This window comes from Gymnoscopelus braueri, assembly GCF_963280865.1.
Source record: "Gymnoscopelus braueri genome assembly, chromosome: 13".
In the NCBI taxonomy this organism is placed as follows: domain Eukaryota; kingdom Metazoa; phylum Chordata; class Actinopteri; order Myctophiformes; family Myctophidae; genus Gymnoscopelus; species Gymnoscopelus braueri.
The window spans coordinates 41,252,186-41,274,459 of NC_137615.1; the positions used below are offsets into that span (position 1 = coordinate 41,252,186).

The 22,274-nt window shown below is 40.4% G+C and overlaps 1 protein-coding gene and 1 long non-coding RNA gene across 2 annotated transcripts in view; both read left to right on the forward strand.

The window, feature by feature from the left end:
• Positions 1 to 22,274, forward strand: part of LOC308098797 (chymotrypsinogen B-like) — a 54,513-nt gene that overhangs the window by 10,939 nt on the left and 21,300 nt on the right. The gene's annotated exons all lie outside the window — the stretch shown is intronic.
• Positions 9,078 to 21,959, forward strand: LOC308098798. The gene is made up of 3 exons (XR_013934311.1): positions 9,078 to 9,115; positions 20,902 to 20,922; positions 21,843 to 21,959. It is a non-coding gene; the product is annotated as an uncharacterized lncRNA (long non-coding RNA).

The window sequence follows — 22,274 nt, forward strand, 5'->3', positions numbered from 1 at the left end:
AGAGACATCAGAGACACAGAGACAGAGACAGAGAGACAGACAGACAGACAGACAGAGACACAGAGTGAGAGACAGACAGACAGACAGACAGAATGAGAGACAGACAGACAGACAGACAGACAGAGTGAGAGACAGACAGACAGACAGACAGAGTGAGAGACAGAGTGAGAGACAGACAGACAGACAGAGACACAGAGTGAGAGACAAACAGAGACACAGAGACACAGAGACACAGAGACAGAGAGACAGAGAGACAGAGAGACACAGAGACAGAGAGACAGAGAGACACAGAGACACAGAGACACAGAGACAGAGAGACACAGAGACACAGAGAGACAGAGAGACACAGAGACACAGAGACACAGAGACACAGAGACAGAGAGACAGAGAGACAGAGAGACAGAGAGACAGAGAGACACAGAGACAGAGTGAGAGACAGACAGACAGACAGAGACACAGAGTGAGAGACAGACAGACAGACAGAGACACAGAGTGAGAGACAGACAGAGACACAGAGACAGAGAGACAGACAGACAGAGACACAGAGTGAGAGACAAACAGAGTGAGACACAGAGTGAGAGACAGACAGACAGACAGACAGACAGACAGACAGACAGACAGACAGACAGACAGACAGACAGACAGACAGACAGACAGACAGACAGACAGACAGACAGACAGAGACACAGACAGACAGAGAGACACAGAGACACAGAGACACAGAGACACAGAGAGACAGAGAGACAGAGAGACAGAGAGACAGAGAGACAGAGAGACACTGAGACACTGAGAGACAGACAGAGTGAGAGACAGACAGACAGACAGACAGACAGACAGACAGAGTGAGAGACAGACAGACAGACAGACAGACAGACAGACAGACAGACAGACAGACAGACAGACAGACAGACAGACAGACAGACAGACAGACAGACAGACAGACAGAGTGAGACACAGACAGACAGACAGACAGACAGACAGAGTGAGACACAGAGTGAGAGACAGACAGACAGACAGAGACACAGAGACAGAGAGACACAGAGACACAGAGACACGGAGACAGAGAGACAGAGAGACACAGAGACACAGAGACACAGAGACACAGAGACACAGAGACAGAGAGACACAGAGACACAGAGACAGAGAGACACAGAGACAGAGAGACAGAGAGACACAGAGACACAGAGACAGAGAGACAGAGAGACAGAGAGACACAGAGACAGAGAGACACAGAGACACAGAGTGAGAGACACAGAGACAGAGAGACAGACAGACAAAAAGCAAAGTGCAATAATAGCACAATAAGACATGGAAACGGAATAGATTGAAATTGAGACAAAGCAAATGATTCCAACAGGTGAAATTACTTTTAAGCTCGACCCAGCTGAGATGGACATACATAGGACGCAGGGGGGCAATCCCAGGTTAAGAACCTCACACATGGACACCTCAACCTATTGCTATTGACAGGAATCGAACGCTCGACCTTCGGACTCACAGGCTGAGACACGACCTGTAGTGCTACAGCTTCGTCCAGGCTGAAGTTGTCTGTTGAAGATCATACATTTTTGCCTTCTGTCATGAACCAAGCCCCTGGCTGAAACTGGTGAAAGTAGCTGATCTACAAGCTCAGAAACACGTTGCTATCTGAAAAGTTGTGAGATTGTAGATCGGCTATTTTCACAATGAAGTACGTCATACATTGAAAAAACATACTCTCAAATAAGCATTTCATGTTATCTTTACCGTTTGCACATGTATTTATTGATACAGTCATGTTTTTTGCAATTCAACTTAAATGAGTCTGCATCAAGTGAGGCTTGAACCGGCAACCTTGCGGTCGTGTGGCACTCACTTAAGGGAGAAGCCATTGGACCAAAGGATAAATTCTGTGAAAAAAGAGATAAGACAGATGATACAGTTTCACGCAAATAGCTGAAAAATCATGGGTTTAAGTGTTTTTCAAACTGCTTAAAATTGCGGACAATCTAAGGGCGGAGAGAGAGACATGGAAACGGAATAGATTGAGGAGAGAGAGAGATGGAAGCAGAATGGATTGATTGGACGTCTCAACCTATTGCCATTAACAGGAATCAAACCCTCAACCTTCGGATTGACAGGCTGCAACACTACCTATAGTGCTATAGCTTTGTCCAGGCTGAGATTGTCTGTTGAAGATAAAAGTGAACCAGTGAAAGCAGCCGATCTACAAGCTCAGAAACACGTTGCTATCTGAAAAGTTTTGAGATTGTAGATCGGCTATTTTCAGAATGAAGTATGTCATACATTGCAAAAACATACCCTCTCCAATAAGCATTTCATGTTATCTTTACCTTTTGCACATGTATTCATTAATACATTCATGTTTTTTGCAATTCAACTTAATTGAGTCTGCATCAAGTGAGGCTTGAACCGGCAACCTTGCAGTCATGAGGCACTCACTTAAGGGAGAAGCCATTGGACCAACAGATGAGACCTGTGAAAAAAAGAGATAACACAGCAGCCGATCTACAAGCTCAGAAACACGTTGCTATCTGAAAAGTTGTGAGATTGTAGATCGGCTATTTTCACAATTTTGTCATATATTGCAAAAAATACTCTCTCCAAGAAGCATTTCATGTTACCTTTAACAGTTGCGCATGCATTAATTGATACAGTCATGTTTTGTGCGATACAATTGAGAAGTAGCCAGCAAGAGTTGAGGCTTGAACTGGCGACCTTGGATCCAGAGGCTGATGCTGAAGCGAGACGCCATTGGACCAACAGACCAGAACCAGTGAAAAAAGAATTCACACTAACACTAACACTAAGATCACTCGTTCACAAACCATTTACCAAAAGAGAAATTGTATGTCTCCTCGAAACCGAAACCAGTGAAAGCAGCCGATCTACAAGCTCACAAAACGTTGCTATCTGAAAAGTTGTGAGATTGTAGATCGGCTATTTTCACAATGAAGTACGTCATACATTGAAAAAACATACTCTCAAATAAGCATTTCATGTTATCTTTACCGTTTGCACATGTATTTATTGATACAATCATGTTTTTTGCAATTCAACTTAAATTAGTCTGCATCAAGTGCGGCTTGAACCGGCAACCTTGCGGTCATGAGGCACTCACTTAAGGGAGAAGCCATTGGACCAACAGACAAAAACCTGTGAAAAAGGAGATCAAACAGATGATACAGTTTCACGCAAATAGCTGAAAAATCCTGGGTCTAAGTGTTTTTCAAACTTCTCAAAATTGCGGACAATCTAAGGGCGGAGCTTACTGGTCAACGTGATACATGTGTTCCTCATGAGTCAAGGCACATGTGTAAGCAGGTTTAATGGCTGTCGGCCAAACGAGGCATGACTTTTGCCTGTTTAAAGTTTGCATTTTTAAAAAATCGCTATAGCGCCCCCCTTTGACCAATTGGAGTAAGATTGGTTTCAGTGATATTTGGAATGACCCTCAACATTACCGCAAAGTTTCAAAGAAATGTGAGTCTGCATGTATGTGTTAGGGGCAGATGAATAATTGTCATAAAACTGCAATATTCATTGGCTCATTAAAGCTTCATTTTTTCACTTATGGAAAATCTTTGCTGCTTGTTTGTCGGCATAGGTCCAAAGTTCATGTGTAAAACGTTTCGTGCAGATTACTCAAAAATCCCAGGAGGAGATTTTTAACTGTTTTAACTGTTTTTCATATAATTCAAAATGGTGGGAGATCTAAAGGTCAGAGGTCAAAAGTCAGAGTGTGAAAGTTGTTGATCATGAGTAGATGCATATGTATATTGAAGTTTCATGGCTGTAGGTCAAACAGGGCATGAGTTGTACCTGTTCAAAGTTGGCATTTTGCTATAGCGCCACCTTTTGACGAAAGATTGTGAGAATTATTTCTTGATCGTTTTTCATGACCATCTACCATATGGCCGAGTTTCGTAAAAAGCGACAGCACGGTTCAGCCAGAACTGCGAAAAGTGGCAGAAACAGAATACTGCCAATCTTAAAACAGGTCCAGAGCTGAGCTCTGGCCCCGTAATAATAATGTAGTCCACACACCTTTGTGGTATTTGTCACTGGATATTTTGGAAAACACCAGTATCTGCATTTAACCCATCCTTAGTGACAGGAGCAGTGGGCACTAGGGGGCAGTGTCTCGGGGAGCAGTTGGGGGGCAAGTATCTTGCTCAGGGACACTTTGACACATTGCTGCAGGGCCTGGAATTGAACCTGAGACCTCTGGGTTCCAAGGCGGGCTCTATAATCATTCAACTATGGCCGCACCTTGAGCAGTGCATGCTTTGAATGATGTGGTTGGTTGGTTGGTTGGTTGGTTGGTTGGTGTGTAGTGTGTGTGTGTGTGTGTGTGTGTGTGTGTGTGTGTGTGTGTGTGTGTGTGTGTGTGTGTGTGTGTGTGTGTGTGTGTGTGTGTGTGTGTGTGTGTGTGTGTGTGTGTGTGTGTGTGTGTGTGTGTGTGTGTGTGTGTGTGTGTGTGTGTGTGTGTGTGTGTGTGTGTTGCATGGTGGCCACAACAGACGTAGCCGGTTCTGGCACTGTGCTTTGATTTTCCGAAACATTGACGATGTATTTCACATGCTGTTTTGCTACAGCTGTTGTCCTGTACCTCCATCAAATACAATTAAATGAAATAAAACAAACTGGTGTTATATAGCTGGTGGAAAAGAGACGTAAACTGGCTCTGATAATAAAACATGGTGAAGGTATGAGGAAGAGTATCAAACTGATGGTGGAGGTTGAATGACAAGGAAACTAATTTGCAAAATATAAAATGTAATTCCCCTCTGTCTCTATCTATCAACTGAACATCATGTTGAATAGCCAGTCTGTCAAGAGAGAGAACTAGATCTGTGTAAACCAGGGGTTTTCAACCAGTGGTCCGGGGACCACGGGTGGTCCTTGAGGGGGTTCCAGGGGGTCCCCAGCCAAATTAATAGTTAGCAACCAAATTGACCCTTATATGTCTGTACAAATGGAACCAAATGGACCCTAACAGGTCCATTTGGTTCCATTTTGTACACTCTCAGAGTTAAGGGAACACTAGTGATGATGATACAGTGTAGATTGGGACCCCCAAGAAATTTCAATGGTTGAGTCCCTGGCATATCTTTTCAAATGGGGGTCCCTGGGCTAATATTGATGCGAAAAAGGTTGAAAACCACTGGTGTAAACCATGATTGACAGTAGAATGTGGAGGAGGTTGCGTGACAAGGAAACAAATACATTTGCCAAAAGTTGCATCTTGTTCCATCTGTGAATATCCATCATTCCATCAAGTTGAATATCTAGTTTTGGATAGACAATTAGACATGCAACATTCATGTGCACACAAGCACCATAACAACACAGATTTACAGTTAAGTTCTTATAACATGTCAAAATAAAAGTTAATTAAATATAGTAAACATGTTGTGTTGCCAGGAACTTAACCCATTAACACCTGTGGTTGATTCTACAAATGCCTTCTGAATCAGTATAGTGCTCAAACCTGTTCGTGCCAAGGACCCCAAAAATGATATGTACAGTATTTGGACGCGGACCCGCCATCTGAAAATGTTTTGTGCCAGGGACCACCAGATTTGTGTTAAAAAAAAGTCAAAATTATTCAAAATATTTCAAACACTTTCAAGATTTTTCAAACATTGTTAAAATATAGCAGATCTACAAGCTCACAGCGCGGCACGAAGTGATGCACTGTGAGCTTGTATATCTACTATTTTTGAATAGCCAACGCTAAAATCTATAAAATGATGCAGATGCTTTGCCGGTTTTAACAAGTTAAAGGATGTTTTTCTTTTCACCAAGCTCATAATGCACATAATGCATAATCGTGCATAGCTTTATTACTGAGAAACTTTTTAAACAGAATCCTAGACAGACGGTCATGCAGTTTTTGCATTTTTATGTTTATTCAGAACATATTTAATAATAATAAGGGTAATAATAATAATAATAATATTAATAATAATAATAATATTATGTCATGACTTAAAATAAAGGCAGACAAAATGGAGACCACACATGACTTCAGTTTCAATAAGAATTATATTTATTTAGAAAAAGTAGTAAATAAAGTAATTGGAATCAACTTAATAAAGTAGGTTATCAGTGATGTGTGCAAGTGTATGAATGTATATGAGAAAACAAATCAAAGCAACCAAACAACTCAAAGAACCTAACTCAACCAAAGCACAGCAACCAAACCAAACCAAGGGGAGAGACAGAGTGAAGGCTCATGCCCCATTATATAGGGTGAGCAATCACCCCACAGGTGTGCAGGATTCCCCACTAATGAGGGGAGCCCAAGCAACTCAGACACAGATCTAAGGCCAAGGGGCCCTCACAGCCATCACAACTAATATTAATAATAATAATAATAAGTGTGCTTATATTATTAAGTTCTGCAGGCACTTAAGTTGCTCTAACATATACTTGCAAAGTAGCCTGTCTATTAACAACAATAATAATAATAATACTGGCATCGGTGATAAAAACACAATTTATTGACACAAGGAATTAACAGTCACACTTTTGTGGATTACAGTAAAATTGTAATGACAAATTCCAAGATGAACTCTGCAGCCGCACTGAGGCGCTCCAAGCCGTCAGATATTCCCCGAATATTGGTTTCCAAGCTCTAACCTTGGATTGCCTTTCAATAAAACCATATTTGATGGGCATATGTATCACCTACCTGTTACTGATTTGAGAGAATTTTATATTGTTGTAATCAGTTCATTATTTCCTGTGTAAACCATGAATAAAACTGAAGTGTGTCATTTGGAGCGAATGGCATAGCGCAGCACAAATTGTCTTCTTTGAATAGACTATCATCTTATATAAACACAATGGACACAAGGAATTGACACTCTCACATCTGCTGATAATAGGACAATTATAATCAGACATTCCTGGAGAATTAGAAGATTACATTATAATATATAAGATTAGAATGTTGTGTGCCAGGCTGTGAGTGTGTTTAGATATGCGCAACAGCACATTGGTTTGTATTGTATTGGACCAGTGCGCAATGAATAATGATAATAATATTATATAATAATAATCCTTGAATAGCGTGACGTGTAGGCTATCTTGTGGGTTTTCATTGGCTGAGCAGTCTGCCAATCCCCTGTGAGCGTCAGTCATTGGCCGACCGCTGTTGGTCCCACCCAGCCCAGTAAATACAAAATGTGATTGGAATGGACTTCAAACGGCCCCGCCTCTGGTCCCGCCTCCGCTCCCCCCGCCTCCCTGCAAGGTTTCGAGTAGAACGTTTCAGAGTTTCAGCACATGCATGCCTCTGAGGCTCTGCCTCTGCTGCTGCTGCGTGCGTGTGCGCGCGCGCGTGTGTGTTCAGAGATTTGAGGAGAGTGTGCTGCTGTGTGTGTGACGCTGAATCACAGTTTCAAAATAAAGTTTAACCATTGAATATTTTTTCCAGTCTTCCAACAATAAAGTTGCTGGTTTCAAAAACGATCCCCATTTACAACGTTTCAAACATGGAAAACAAAAATAATACCCAAGGAAAACAGTGCCAAAATGCATATTCTGAAAGTGTGTTTGTGACCAATTTGATACTCTGAAAATGTGTTGACAAAACACTGTAAAATGTGTTTACAGAGATTTGAGAAACACTTTCAGCCTATCAACACTTTTTTCAAAGATTCAAAACGAGTTTTCAAACCTTTCAAACCTTTTGAACCATTTATTTTAAGTCAGGAGTTTACAAGGTTTCAAACATGGAAAACAAAATATTTGAAACTCTGAAAATGTGTTGGCGAAACACTGTAAAATATTTGAATATTGTTTTCGGCCAATCAACACTTTTTTCGAAGATTCAACAATTTTTTCAGAGATAAAAAAAAAAAATCTGAGTTAGGAGAATTGGCAGTAAATTGATTCCATACACAAGGCAGCAAAATATAGTCATACCAGCATCGCAAAAACACGTTTTGTTTGCTGTTGCTTGACTACTATATGTTAGGTCAAAGGGGTGGCAGTGGCTCAGTGGTAGAGTGGCCAGTAGAGCAGCCGGATGCAATCCCGGGCTAGTGTCAAAGTGTCCTTGAACAAGACACTGAATCCCTAATTGCTCCCGATGATCAGGCTGGTGCCTTGCATGGTTTCCTCCGCCATTGGTGTATGAATATGTGTGTGAATGGGTGAATGTAATACATAATCTATGTAAAGCGCTTTGGATAAAAGCGCTATATAAATGCACCATTTACCATTCAAAGGGTCTGACTCCTTTGGTTTAGAGAGGCACTGAGCCGGTGATACAGTACGTCTGTTTTTATCTCCTTTATCAATGAATAATTGATAAACAAGTTGCATACGCTCAAATCCTAATAACTATGTCTGATTATGAGGTACTCATATTCCACTGTCAAGCTGTCACGTTTTCACCCATATGCAAGGTAAGGTCGCTGCCAATTCCGTTTCTGTCTCTAGCTGTGTTGTTGCAATTCGGCTCCTGGAATGTAATAACAATAGTAGATAGTAGGTTCATCTCGGAATGTTTTGAGGAACGCAACAAAACCTCCTTCAGCGACGACTGGGCGACCGGTCAGAGCCAAGGTCAATGTGTTGTCCAAGACGTTTGGACGCTGTTAGTCTGATAAACTGTGGCACATCATCACCTTCCTCTTCATCATCAACATCATCATCATCTTCTCTACCAACCAATGGAAGGCCTTGATATGTTGTCTTGGGATCCCCCTGATAAGGATCTTGTTATAACCCCCTTACATTTCATGGCTCGTCAGAGAGCATTTAGCCTAGAATTAATTTGGTATCAACCTCATGTCTGCTCTCTCGAATACAATAATCGATTACTATACAATGGCTGTGTGTGTCTTCTTATTGCTCCTGTGAAATTAATCTGAACTTCATGGGTAATAAGAAAATATTTATCCACCAGTGTAGGGAGGGACAGACAGGGTGGGGCGGGTGAGGTGACACCTTCTGCAGGTGTGCTTGGTAGAGGGAGGAGTATATAAGTTGATTTAAACAAGTATGACTTCAGTGACAGACACACAGACACACACACACACGATGGCTGTCTGCCAACTACTCTGTGTAGCAACTCTGCTAACGTTACTGATGAGAGGTAAGTAGAATCTCTGTTGCCTTACCAGTGGTGAACAGTAACTAAGAACATTTGCTTCAGTACTTTACTTAAGTATTTCTTTTATGTGAGGAAGATGGACGATGGCAATAACCTTGAACCTTGATATTTTTTTCTGTATAATTTTAACAGCAAGAAGGCATAGGGGACAGCCCATGATTCCCATAGTTCCAGTCTCCCCATAGAATCCTAATCTAACCGACCTCCACGCTGTGTCCCTGCTGCTATCCAACAAACAACATTGTGCTATTGACGACAGGTTGTCGGTAGGAGACCCTTGCCAACGCTTTCCAACGCCGATATCAGCGCGGTAGAGAGCTGCCTTTACCCACACCCGCTGCCCGCTACCTGTGAATTACTTATATAAGAGCTGGCACTGTCCCTATACGGTATCTTGTGGCCGCTATACCCGCTATTCATTATGCCGACAGGGACGTGCTGGCCACTGGGAAATTCGGGAAAATTCCAGAACGGCCGCGCCATTTACGGGCCGCCAGTAAATTTTTTTTTTTTTTTATAAAATTTTTTTTTTGCTCCCGTTTTAGGATTATTACGGTAATTTCCGGGTCGCGCGGCCCAATTATTAGTTACATTACTGTTGGGCTGGGACGTTTATCAGCAGTGGCGCAATTTACATAGGGTTGCTGGGTTAAAACGCAGCAACCCCCCCCCCCCCCCCCCAAACAAAACGGTGGGCCGGTTCGGAAAATCCCAGAGCTGAATTTTGGTCCCAGCACGCCCCTGCCGACTCCGTTATTTGCGCCTGTAGGTGTGCCTGTGAGCGTGTTGTTGCGCTTTCCCTAAAATTGCTATCTTGACCACACACTAAAACCACCTGCTGTGCCAAATTCGTTTAGTAGAGTGCGCCTGCAATTGACATGTCAGGAGTCGGCCGGGGCGCACAACGGCACAACATTCAAAGGCTCCGTATCTCCTAATTCTCAACGAATCCCTGCGATTTTAATTTTCCTATAATCAGCAGAAGTGAGAATGTCAATTCCTTGTGTAAATTGTGTTTACATAAGATTCATTTCATTTTCATTTATTTATTCATTTCGAACATATAAAAAAAATATATCAATGAGAAAAGACAAAGGAGAAAAAAAGAAGAAAGAATAAAACATTTAAAAAACAGCGCCACAATTATTTTAACATCCTTTAATTATAGTCCATGTTCGAAAAAGGAGTAGGATGAAGTTTTGTGAAAACTTATCAGGTCTTACCCCTTCTTTATATGTCTCAAATATCTCAAACTTTAAGAAAATATATTTTGGCTTTCCGCCACAGTGTTTACACACTTTCATTTAAACAACAAAACAAGTTAAAAAAAGCAACAAAAAAAAGAATAATAATAATAATAAACAAAACAAAAAAACAATCAAACATACTAAAGTCAGTCGAAATTATGCTCCAGTTCTAACCTACAGTACATTTGTTATACCTAACAAGCTATTCTATTCTATATCTATTTAGTATGTCCATTTTAAACATTTGCTTGAACGCATTCCATGTCGCACTTTGTTTCAATTCATCTCTGCATTTGTTCCACAGAGTGGAGTAACTCCTTTAACAGAAATACAGTGATATTTTGCATTAGTTCTCACTAATGGCTGATCAAACATACAGACTCCTCTCAAATTGTAATGACTTTCTCTCGCTTGGAACAACTTTTGGATATTGTTTGGTAATAATCTATTTTCTGCTTTATACATTATTTGACCTTGTCCTAAGTCTACCAAATCTTAGAATTTTAGTGCTTTTAATTTGATAAAGAGTTGGTTAGTTGGTTCTCTATATGTAGTTTTATGTATAATTCTTATGGCTCTTTTCTGAAGGATGAATATTGAATGAGTATTTGTTTTGTACGTGTTTCCCCACACTTCCACACAGTACGTTATGTATGGGAGTATAAAGGAACAGTACAACATGTATAATGAACTTTTATTTAAAAAATCTTTGACCTTATATAGTATTGCAATAGACTTCGCTATTTTAGTTTTTATATAATTTATATGAGGCTTCCACCATACTTTGTTATCAATTATTACTCCAATTACTTTACTTTCTATTTCATTTATTGTGGTGAAGCGCTCTTGATCTTGTTGGGCAGGGTGTGGCAGGCCTCAATGTCGCTCCACTCCACAGAAATGCCCCTGCCTTCCAGGAATCCTACAACCTGTTGCTCCAGTGTTTCCAATTCAGTCGCGGTAGGCTCATCATTCCCTTCGGCCCCCTTTGCGGCGGCCCTGGCGTAGGACTGGTGTCTTGTCTTCAATCCATTGATGACCAGATCATTCATCCTCGAGTATTGCTCAAGTTCAGACACTCGATTTTCCAAAATAATGATATTTTTTTCCTTTTCCATATTTTGAGTTTTTAGTGACTGAATTTCAGCCACCAGTCCCAATATTTTAGTTTGTTGTTTGGCGACTGCTGCCATCTCCTCAGTCAGCATGTTCATGGCCGTCTTTATCTCCTCCATCTCCTCCCATGTCACGGTCTTTTTTGGTGGCATTTTTATACCACCTTAAGCCGATCTACAAACTCAAGTGTTAAGTTGTTCATTAACACTCTATTTGTTCACAGAAGAGATGTGTATATCCAATAAAATAAGTTTGAAAGCACAAAGGACAGCACCAGCACACCAAACACTCGCCTGCGTGCGCTCTGTCTGTCTGTGCGCCCTGTCCCTGTCCTGATGATAGTCTATTCAAAGAAGACAATTTGTGCTGCGCGCAATGCAATGCTCTCCAAATTAAACTTTTTTATTCATCGATTACGCAGGAAATAATGAACTGATATAAAATTCTCTCTAATCAGTAACATGTAGGGATACTTATGTCTATCAAATATGGTTTTATTGAAAGGCAATCAAAGGTTAGAGCTTAGAAAGCAAACGCCGGGGTATTGTTCAAGGTTATAATCCCCTCAGTGTGGCAGCAGAGTTCATGTCGAACATGAGCAGTGTTGCCAGATTTTGCAAGAGGAATAAGCAAGCTCAGGTAACATGAGCACTTCAAACCTATATATGTCGGCTATTAAACAATGTGCATATTTATATATGTCGGCTATTGTATTGCCTTACAGAAAAACAGGCTTATAATAAGGAGACCTGGCAACAGTGGCAGAGAGGGATTGAGCGCACGAATATTGCATTGGGGATAATGACTTGCGCAGTCTTCTCTTAAAGGCAATGGCATCTGGCACAGTGATTGGTTCTATTATTGTAACTCCCAAACCACACCTATAAATAATGTAACGGTAGTGCAGGTGTTTTGCGGATAAGGCTGGCAATTTTTGCACGGGAAAGCCCCTTGCGCAGGGGTCATCAACATGTCTGTACACGGACAAACATGTCCGTGGCAAGACATGTCTATGACATGTCTATGTCCGTGGCACATATATATATTTTTTTAATTCATTATAATGTAGAAACATATAAAAATGCATTTGAATAACTTTGATAGCCTATTGCTACCTGTACAGACAATTGCATCGGGTGAAGACAGCAAGACTAAGCTAAACCAAATGATTGCTAATAACTGCCTCAATTCTGTGAAAATAGCAAAATGTGCTTTTAAAAAAAGGTAATATTATCAGAATCACATAGGCCCGCCTAGCCCTAAATATAATAACAATGGACTCCTGATGTGCCATATTGTCTACTCTATTCCTAAGCGCTACACATTTTTAAAACAAGCCACTTATCAAATAAATACAAATATTATTTGGGGGGGGAACGCTGATCTACAAGCTGGAATATTATTATCCAAAGCAATCAATCACAACACATCACAGCATGTTGTGAGCTTGTAGATCAGTAATTGTCTCCGCCAGGCCAAAAGGCAAGGCATGGCGAGAGAGTATGTTTTACCCCGTGTCCGTCCGTCCGTGTGTGTGTGTGTGTGTGTGTCCGTCCGTCCGTGTGTCATTCTGTCATTTTGTGGACAGCTAATCTCTGGCACCGTTGGCTTGATTGCAGCGAAACTGTGCACACACACTCCCTGGATGCCAGTTCTGCTCCAAATTTTTCACATGGGCCTTTTATTGCGCCACCAGGAGGCCAATTTGTGCAAAACACATTTTTGAACAGTACACCTACAGATTTTGGCCAAAAATCCCCCAAATCGGTACACAGTATCTCTATAGTCATTAAAATAAATGTCTCATTTCAGATTTTTCATATTCCATCCTGATTGGCAAAAATTGTCTTTCAAAGTTTGCAGGAGTACTCCGTTTCGAACAAAAAGCCTCAAATCATGAACACAGCATGCAAGTTCCGTGAAATTTTGCACGCACATTCCCATTAGACCGAGGAAGAAATGCCATTTGAAAATGTTCAAATCAGCCTCATGGTGGTGCTCTAACAGGCCGATTCGTGTTTTTACCTATAACTGCGCCGATCGGTGTAAGACTTTGTATGCACACTCTCTAGAGGCCAAGGAAAAACCTTTGCCCTGCATTTTTCACATTTGCCTTTTATAGCGCCACCTAGAGGCAGACTTATATAAAACATTTTTTTTTATATTAAGCCTTCAGATTTGATCCAAATTTCACGCAAATCGGTACACATGATCTCTATAGTCATGTGATCAAGACGGATCTGTTTGATTTTTCATATTCCATCCTGATTGGCTAACATTGACATGTAATGTTTGCAGGAGTGGCCCATTTTGAACAAAATGCCGCAAATCATGAACGCAGCGTCCGATTGCGGTGAAACTTTGAATTCACATTTGCACTACGTTGAGGAACAAATGCCAAACTTTTAATATTGGCTTGTTATAGCGCCACCAGCAGGTCAAATTTAGCAAAACACATTTTTAGAAAAAAAATTCTCAAATCATGCATGCAGTGTCCGATTGCTGTGCACGGCTTAGGAATACATGGCACCCTTTTCACATTGGCCTATCATAGCGCCACCAGGAGGCCAAACTAACCTACCTGACCTGGCGGAGACTTGTGCTCCGAGGAGCACTTTTTCTAGTTTTCTTATCTTTTTAGCCTATAATGACATGGCCAAAATTGGGACGTCAGCGTTAAAGTGGTAGCTATACTTTCGAACACCTGGAGACTAGTTATCCACTGTATACTGGCAGGTGGCAGTCCTGAGACAGGCATTAAATGTGGCATGGCCCAAGTATATTCCATGTGTGGGATTTCAATAATTGACAACTATAATAACACTCCACAATCATAATCCATGTAAACCCACAGCCTAGGACCTCCTCCAACCTAAAAGTTAGCTCACCTCTGATCAAAGTTAGGTGCCTTCTGAGGAAGGTCGAAAGACCGAAACGTCAGTCTGTTTTACTTGCACCGATTTAAATAAAAGGCCTAAACTGTCCGTGTTGCTCCAGCGTTCTCTCTTTGTATCTTAGGTGCCTTCACATTAGACTATTGTGACACTGCAAAAATGAAATATTAATGAAAATGTCCATCACAAGCTGCCATGGTGATGACCCCTGCTCAAAATGTCTGTGCACACCACTGTAGCATACAATTTGTGAAGAACCATCCATTTGATTGTCAGTTGTGAGACATAGAAGAGAACTATAGACGAATCCACAGACGCGCTGCCTGTAGCTGCCTGTAGGCGGCCATTGCTGCGGTGTCGCGTCCGCGGAGCGTTGACACCGCAGCAATGGCTGCGCGCAGGGCAGCGCTCCGTGGATTCGTGTATACTGTAGGTCTGCTGCACAGCTGACACCTCATGCAGTGCACTTCATGATGACTCCTTTGGTGGACACACCATAAATGGTACCAAGATCATATGAGACTTGTCTCATGCTCAATGCTTCAGTTTGCATTAGATGTTAAACCAAAGGGAACTTCACCTCATGGTGACTCGCTCATTAAGACTCTCTAGTTTAATGCCACAAATAATTTGTTCTAGATCTTATGCTTTATTATGTATGCAGTGGATCTTACTATTAGTTTTTATTTAGTGCTACTTAAATGAACTGATGACTCGAGCAGGGTCTGAATAAAGCTTAGCCTGATTATTAGCCTGAAGCTGCGTGGAGCTGCAGTCTGAAATTGTCTGCAGTGTCAGTGATTACAAGGGGGGGATTCGAATTTCCCTAAACCAATTACAAGAGATCCACGGATCCGCCTAGATCTGACGTCATCGCACAGCTTGTTTTAGCAGATATTTGCTGATTGGCTTGTCGTTAGATCCACCCCCACCTCCAACTCTCACTGGACAGTACAGTACTATCGAAAAAATACTAGGCTCACATTTCAACACCAGACCAAGAGGGGCAGTCCACTCAGAGAGTGGGCGGGGTCTATGGCAGTGTTGATTTCGTTGACTAAAACTATGACGAAAAATGTTCGTCGACAACCTTTTTTCACTGAGGAAAACTAAATAAAAAATAAATAAAAAATAAGCTACGATGACTAAAACTAGACTAAATATATAGACAATTTCATCAACAAATAAAAACTAGACTAAAATGTTATTGAGGGACTAGTGGAGAAGAGATCCAGTAGAACTAAAAGACACGTAATTTTATATTTGGTTGCACTCGGGTGTTGCACTTTGAAAATAGCCGATCTACAAGCTCACAACGTGTTGGGCTGCGACACGTTGTGAGCTTGTAGATCGGCTATTTTCAGCATGCAACCAAGTGTAAAATCAACCATTACGACGCCATCAAGGTGTAGCGCTGCCACATATGTGTGATATAGGATTTCGTTTTTATAATGGCATTTAAAAGTTTATGCCTATGAATTAAAATATTCCTTAAAATAACGCCATCCTTTAAGGGTAAGGTCCTATCTTTTGTAATGTTTATGTTTTCATTTTGTTATTGTTTAGGGGGTTCAAATGTCAATGCTTTCATTTTGATGTATAGAGACACACGGCCGGAAGCGGAAGGCCTACAAATCCACGCCCACTTTTGACACTCGGGGTCCGTTAGAACGATGAACTGCAGCTCTCAATGCAATCTCTATGAGAGGCATTGTAAAATACCGTCATTTCACCGGTTAACTACTGAGGCTGTAGCAATTTTTTTTGTGTTCTAAAAATCTGTCCCATTTGTTTAATTTGTCCTTTTTAATGTCCCATATCTTTCATCTCGATATACTACCCACAATATACTATAATATACTCCATCAGTATGTCAAAACCGCTAGCATCGGAGATCCAGAGTTTAAGTGGTCGCATGGTATATACGTCACGGACGCATCCCTTGAGGTTTTCAATACCTAGAAAACTGGCGAAAGTGGCCGTTTTCAATAGGTTTTGGTCATTATCTCTGGAACAGAAGGTCCAATCTGCTCAGTTCAAAGCTTGTTGGATGCGTGACTTTGAGGACATTAAGCATTTTCGTTTTTTTTTTTTTTTTAGGGGAGGCGAGATCTTAGTTGGGCAGCCTCTCCTGCCTCTACAGTGGGTACGCCACTGGTCGGCGCTCGGTGCTCGTAAAGACAGTGATGTCACTGAAATGCGACAACTTGTCTGTCTGCTGTCTACCCTCTGCTGTGTTAACATTATGGGTAACTCGTTAAAGTGGCAAATTAAATGTGAAACACATCAACTATTAAGAAAACAAGAAGATATGTTGACAAAGACACTCATTTGGAAACATATTTTTATTTAAATCAATATCGTCTTCAGTTAATGCAGGATAATTTTAAAAGTAGGCTAACTTTCATATCCTCTCATAGGGAATGCATTGGCAGCTGCAGTTCATCGTTCTAACGGACCTCGAGTAGCGGCGCTGTCTCAAAAGTGGGCGTGAAATTTGTAGTCCCCGTGTGTCTCTATTGTGATTGATTGATTGACATTGAGTGACGGGTCTGTGAATGACTGACGCACCATATAGTGTGCGGAAGTTGCCGGCCCTTAGGGGGGGAAAAAAACGACAGAGACACCGTCAGGGAGTCCACGGGAGACCTGGTTTAGTTTGATTAAGTATTTGTCTGTTCCTCTAAGCTATCAGTGGAAAATAGCAAAGGCCACATTATCTGTCAATACTCACCGTTAAAGGGAAGAGACGCTGAGGACATTCTTCTGAACTGGTGAGACCGTTTATATTTTATTTGTATCCAGCGTGGATATACTTTTGTTTTCTCCGTGGAGATCTGGGCGTTCGTCTTGGATTATACCGCTTCTGGAGTGGATTAAGTTTCTTTTGGATTTCTTTTGGATTAACTTTTTTCATGCTGTTTTGGGGGAGCGTTTGGGAGACGCTACACGGACCGATATTGGAACAATAGGAGCGTGCGTGCGGACGTGCGCGAGACGCGGACTTTACCGTCGGGCTTCACGATATGCTACTTTTGGCAATGCATGTATTATTTTCCTGTCATTGATTTAGATAAAAGGGTTAAACTTGACCACCAACTTTCGTGCTTTATTTCTGGCTGTATTTGCTGTTTATTTATTGAAGTGCACTGCTTTCAGCCTAATCAATTGTATTTGAAGAGATCATTCACAACCCGTGATTTAAAAAATAGTAATAGTCAAATATATAATATCTGACCGTTACAAAGGCACCACCAACATACATTTTAGTCGACTAAATCAACTGTAGATTTAGTCAACTATAATCTTATGATATTTAGTCGACTAAAACTAGACAAAAACTAAACATTTCAGAATGACTAAAACATGACTAAAACTAAATGAAATTTTATTCAAAAGACTATGACTAAAACTAAAATCAAAATTTGCTGTCAAAATCAGCACTGGTCTATGGTTTGGAACCAGCGAAATAAATCTGGGAACATAAATGTATATCTCTCTTCTTACATACTGTAAGTTTTGAACTGTAGTTTGCACATAGGGTTTGCAGTACTTTTTAGCCCCTGCTTGAAGGCGTTCATTCGTACAGGAAGGGTGTTTTGCATGGGAGTCAAGCTTTGCATAAAGATGTTAACAGACATGGCGACTTTTGTGCCAAAATGTGATTTAAACACAGTAATCACACTTTTCATATTTAAAGGTAGGGTAAGTGATATTTTTTGGTTAAAACAAAAAGTATTTTGTTAAAAGGTTAAAATACTATATTCTGATAGTAATCATTGCTATAATGTTTTTTCAGTAACAGTTGTCTCCCTGTCTCTCCAGCTCTTTAATAAACAGAAAATAAATGTTTCGGTAGGTGTCAAAATCTCAGGAGAAAGTACCGTGTGTGTGTGTGTGTGTGTGTGTGTGTGTGTGTGTGTGTGTGTGTGTGTGTGTGTGTGTGTGTGTGTGTGTGTGTGTGTGTGTGCTCTCATGTAACTCCTATGCATTGCATTCTTTGGTGTTTAGTTTACCAAGTTCAGCCCATTTTAGATTTTAGATAGCTATTGGTTCCATTAAGACCAGTGCCACTCCCATCCTGATGACTGAAATAAGTGATTAGATGTACCATCCATTCATTAGCCGTCACTGTCACTAAAGTGAAGTGGAATGAAGTAACGCAATAAGTATTTAGCCATTAGTTCCTTTTCACAACTAACAATATCTTTTTCCTGTGAACCACATGAACCATAGTATCCATATTCTGGGCATGTCATAGTACAGTAGGTGAACATTCAAGAAAAATAGGGGAACGTAGCAGAACATTTGACAAAAATTGCAGATCTGCAACCTCAAACATAATTTGCATACTGATTACATAATACATAGCTCCTTGTTATCACAAACTTTAGCAAGTTTCTGGGAAAACACGAGTCATGTGTCACGTAGTAGAAATGGGCTAAACCTTTGGGTCATGATTGATTTGTTGTTCTCTTATCTCAAGCCTTTTCTAATCTTATTTCCTTATCTTAATTAAATGTGTGCTCCGTTCATGAGTGCAGACCTTTCAAAGGTAGTACTTACAGTTTAATGGCAATCAAAAATGTATTATTCCATATTCACAAATGGCGACAAATAATAGTTACAAACCAAAATATTTGTTGATATTTATGTATGGAGAATGATGTAACGTTTATAACATGCTGTTATAAGTAGGCTACTGGAGTGATTCCAATTGCTATTCATAGACTGATAATAAAGTAACTGGGTCTCTGGTGACCTGTTACTGTACCGTAGGTGATAGCATCAAGGTGATACTCTCCTGTTTTTCCATGTTTAACCCTAGAGTCCTTGATGGGCATTGGGCATGTCGTAATAGGTGAACATTTGGTAAAAATGTCACGCTGCAACCCGTTGTGGGCTTGTAGATCAGCTATTTTTGGTGTAGAGGGGAAAAGGAGAGTTTCAGGTATAGACCTCTGGAGGACCCTGGTTAACAAAGTAGTGTTTAACCCCTGCATCCACTTTTGGTGTTGGCGGGTCAAATTTGACCCGTGATTTAACTCAGCCCATAATCAAAAAATATTTATTTTCATTTATTATTTTCTCCCACCTCATAGCTGACTTGTTATACATTCATATCCATGTAAACACCTTTTAAAATATTATGTTGGGTTAGGGTTAGGGTTTCATCTTTCAATATATCTCGTTTTCAATTATAAAAATGTTACATTTCATTCATTACATTTCCTATAATGAAGACAATGGATAATTATGTTAACTAGCTATAATAGACAGTAAAAAAAATATATATAAAAAAAAATGATTGTTTTTTTATTATTATAGTTTAATATTTTTAATATAGTTTTAATATTATAAAAAATAGTGACACTTGGTGTGTTAGGGGAATTTTTGACCCGTATACCATAGAAAGTAAAAAGCCATTTATTTTTCATAAACTCAAACTTTATTTTACTCCTGATAGCAAATGCTAATTGAGAACAAGTCTCTCTCATTCTCAAACTTGTAAACATTGAATATTGACAATTTGGGGGGAATTGAGCTACACTTCTCTGCCGGGTCATTTCGGACCCTAACACCACAAGGGTCACTTTTTTTATAGAGACCTTCAGAATTAATTAAAATGATGATAAATAATTTTGTTGCGTTAAAATGGCTATTTCTGAGGATATCATGAAGCCTCGTTCCAATAAAGAAATGTAAAGGGTACTTTTGACCTATTTAAACTTGAAAAGAAAAAACATAAGCGTGTGTTTGTGTGTGTGTGTGTGTGTGTGTGTGTCTGTCTGTGTGCGCACGTGCACACAATTTGTGTGCGTGCGTGCGTGCGTGCGTGTGTGCGTGCGTGTGCGCAAGTAAAAGATTAGTTACAGTACCTTAAATTGTAACATAATAGTCCAAACAAAATTTTCTATTTGGTTTAAGTATCAGAAACATTGATGGAAAGTTTACACCTGGTGTGTTGATCATTTAGAATCTCTGAGTAATGAATTAATGACTGATTCCAAAAACAAACTGGGATTAAAGACATCAGGATGAGATTGTATCTGTTTTGCAAGGTCCCTTTGTTTATAACCATAATATTGAACCTCCAGACGTTTTTTCAAGATGAAGATATTTCCTGTCAAGCCAGGAAAACCCAACTATAGCTGAAGCTGTTTGCACACATTCACACAACACTTATATAATGACTATAATGACTAAACCCAATGACTGGTACAGACACTTTATGTAGTACAGCAGTGACTCTTAAACCTTTTTCATTTCAAGGATATGCATTCGGCCACGGACGCCCATGTGATACAATTGTGTTTATCTCTGGTACCCCAACCTACACTGTAAAATCCTCAGCGTTAATTTAACTCAAAGAATGTAAAAATGAATCCAAACGTTGAGAAACAGTGTATACAGCACCTCTGTTCCCTCTGCCCTGATGAACAAAACAAATGATGTGCTGTAAATTATTTAAATTTGTCATTTTAATAGCTTGTTTCCATTCCTTTTTCAGGGACTCACTCACAATTAGATGGTAAGTAAAGCTTTATTTTATTGTTTCTTTTACCTGGCTAAAGAGCAATAATTCCCTGCTAAGGCTGCTCATTTAGTCTAACCTAGCCAGTTGACCCATATTTAGGTTCAGATTCAATAAGGTTACGAACATTTACTGTATGTAAAACCCCAGTCTAAGTCCTAAAACAGAACACAGATATTTAGTCTTCAGTGACACACCTTTTACCTTTACTTACATGGTGAACATTGCTGCATATACAGCCTATGCCAGAGGTCTTCAACAGGGGGTCCGCGACCCCTAGGGGGTCCGCGGAGGTACTGCAGGGGGTCCGCGAAATTGTTTGATTTAAAAACAAAAAGTTTAAAAACTTTTTGTAATTTTTTTTTTCAAAAATGTCAATAGGTCTTTAAACATAACATGACATATTTGAATAGCTTAGTATTGAATGCACAATAACATGGTATGTTTACACATATTTTGTATAGAAAGAAAAGGTATTTTGCACACCTACTGGGACAACCTGTGGGTAGGAGCAGGCTCCAGGCAAACATTTGTTCATGTTTATACATATAAAACAGAATTTTATACATAAATATACGATATATGTGGTGGCCTACCCCCTACCCGACGAGGTAGGGGGTCCCTGCTCCATCACCCCATCAGTTTGGGGGTCCCTGGTCTGAAAAGGTTGAAGACCCCTGGCCTATGCTATTTACCCATTCATTCAGTTGTACAAATTCACACATGTGAGCTACAAAGCATTGTAGATTGGCTATTTTCAGCGAAGAGATTTGTTGTAGAAGAACTGTGGAATCTAGTATAGAGTCCTGCTGAAGTGGTTAAGCCTGATTTACACTTCATCGTATGACAGCACATAAATTAAGCATTACTCTATTGGCTTTGCCACCCAGATCTATTGACAGTTGTGTTTCTCTCAGTGTGTGGCCAGCCTCCTCTGAACACCAGGATAGTTGGAGGTGAAGACGCTCCAGCTGGGAGCTGGCCCTGGCAGGCCTTTATACAAATAAGTATACCACCAAATTTTTTTCGCTGTGGAGGATCTCTTATTAACAAGGAATGGGTGCTGTCAGCTGCTCACTGCTTCAACAGGTGGGGTATTATTACCAGCAAGAGATCCGCTACTCTCACAAGACCAGTTCATTAATACTTGCAAAAAGAAAAGTGAATATTGTGCTCATTATGGATTGTCTTTTTTCTTTACTCCTAGTAATCATACACATAACACATCTGGTGTCACGGTTTATCTGGGTCTGCAGAGTCTACAACAAAACAACCCCAACCTGGTCTCTCGGTTGGTTAGCCAGGTCATCCGCCACAACAACTACAACAGTGTTACTAGTGATAATGAC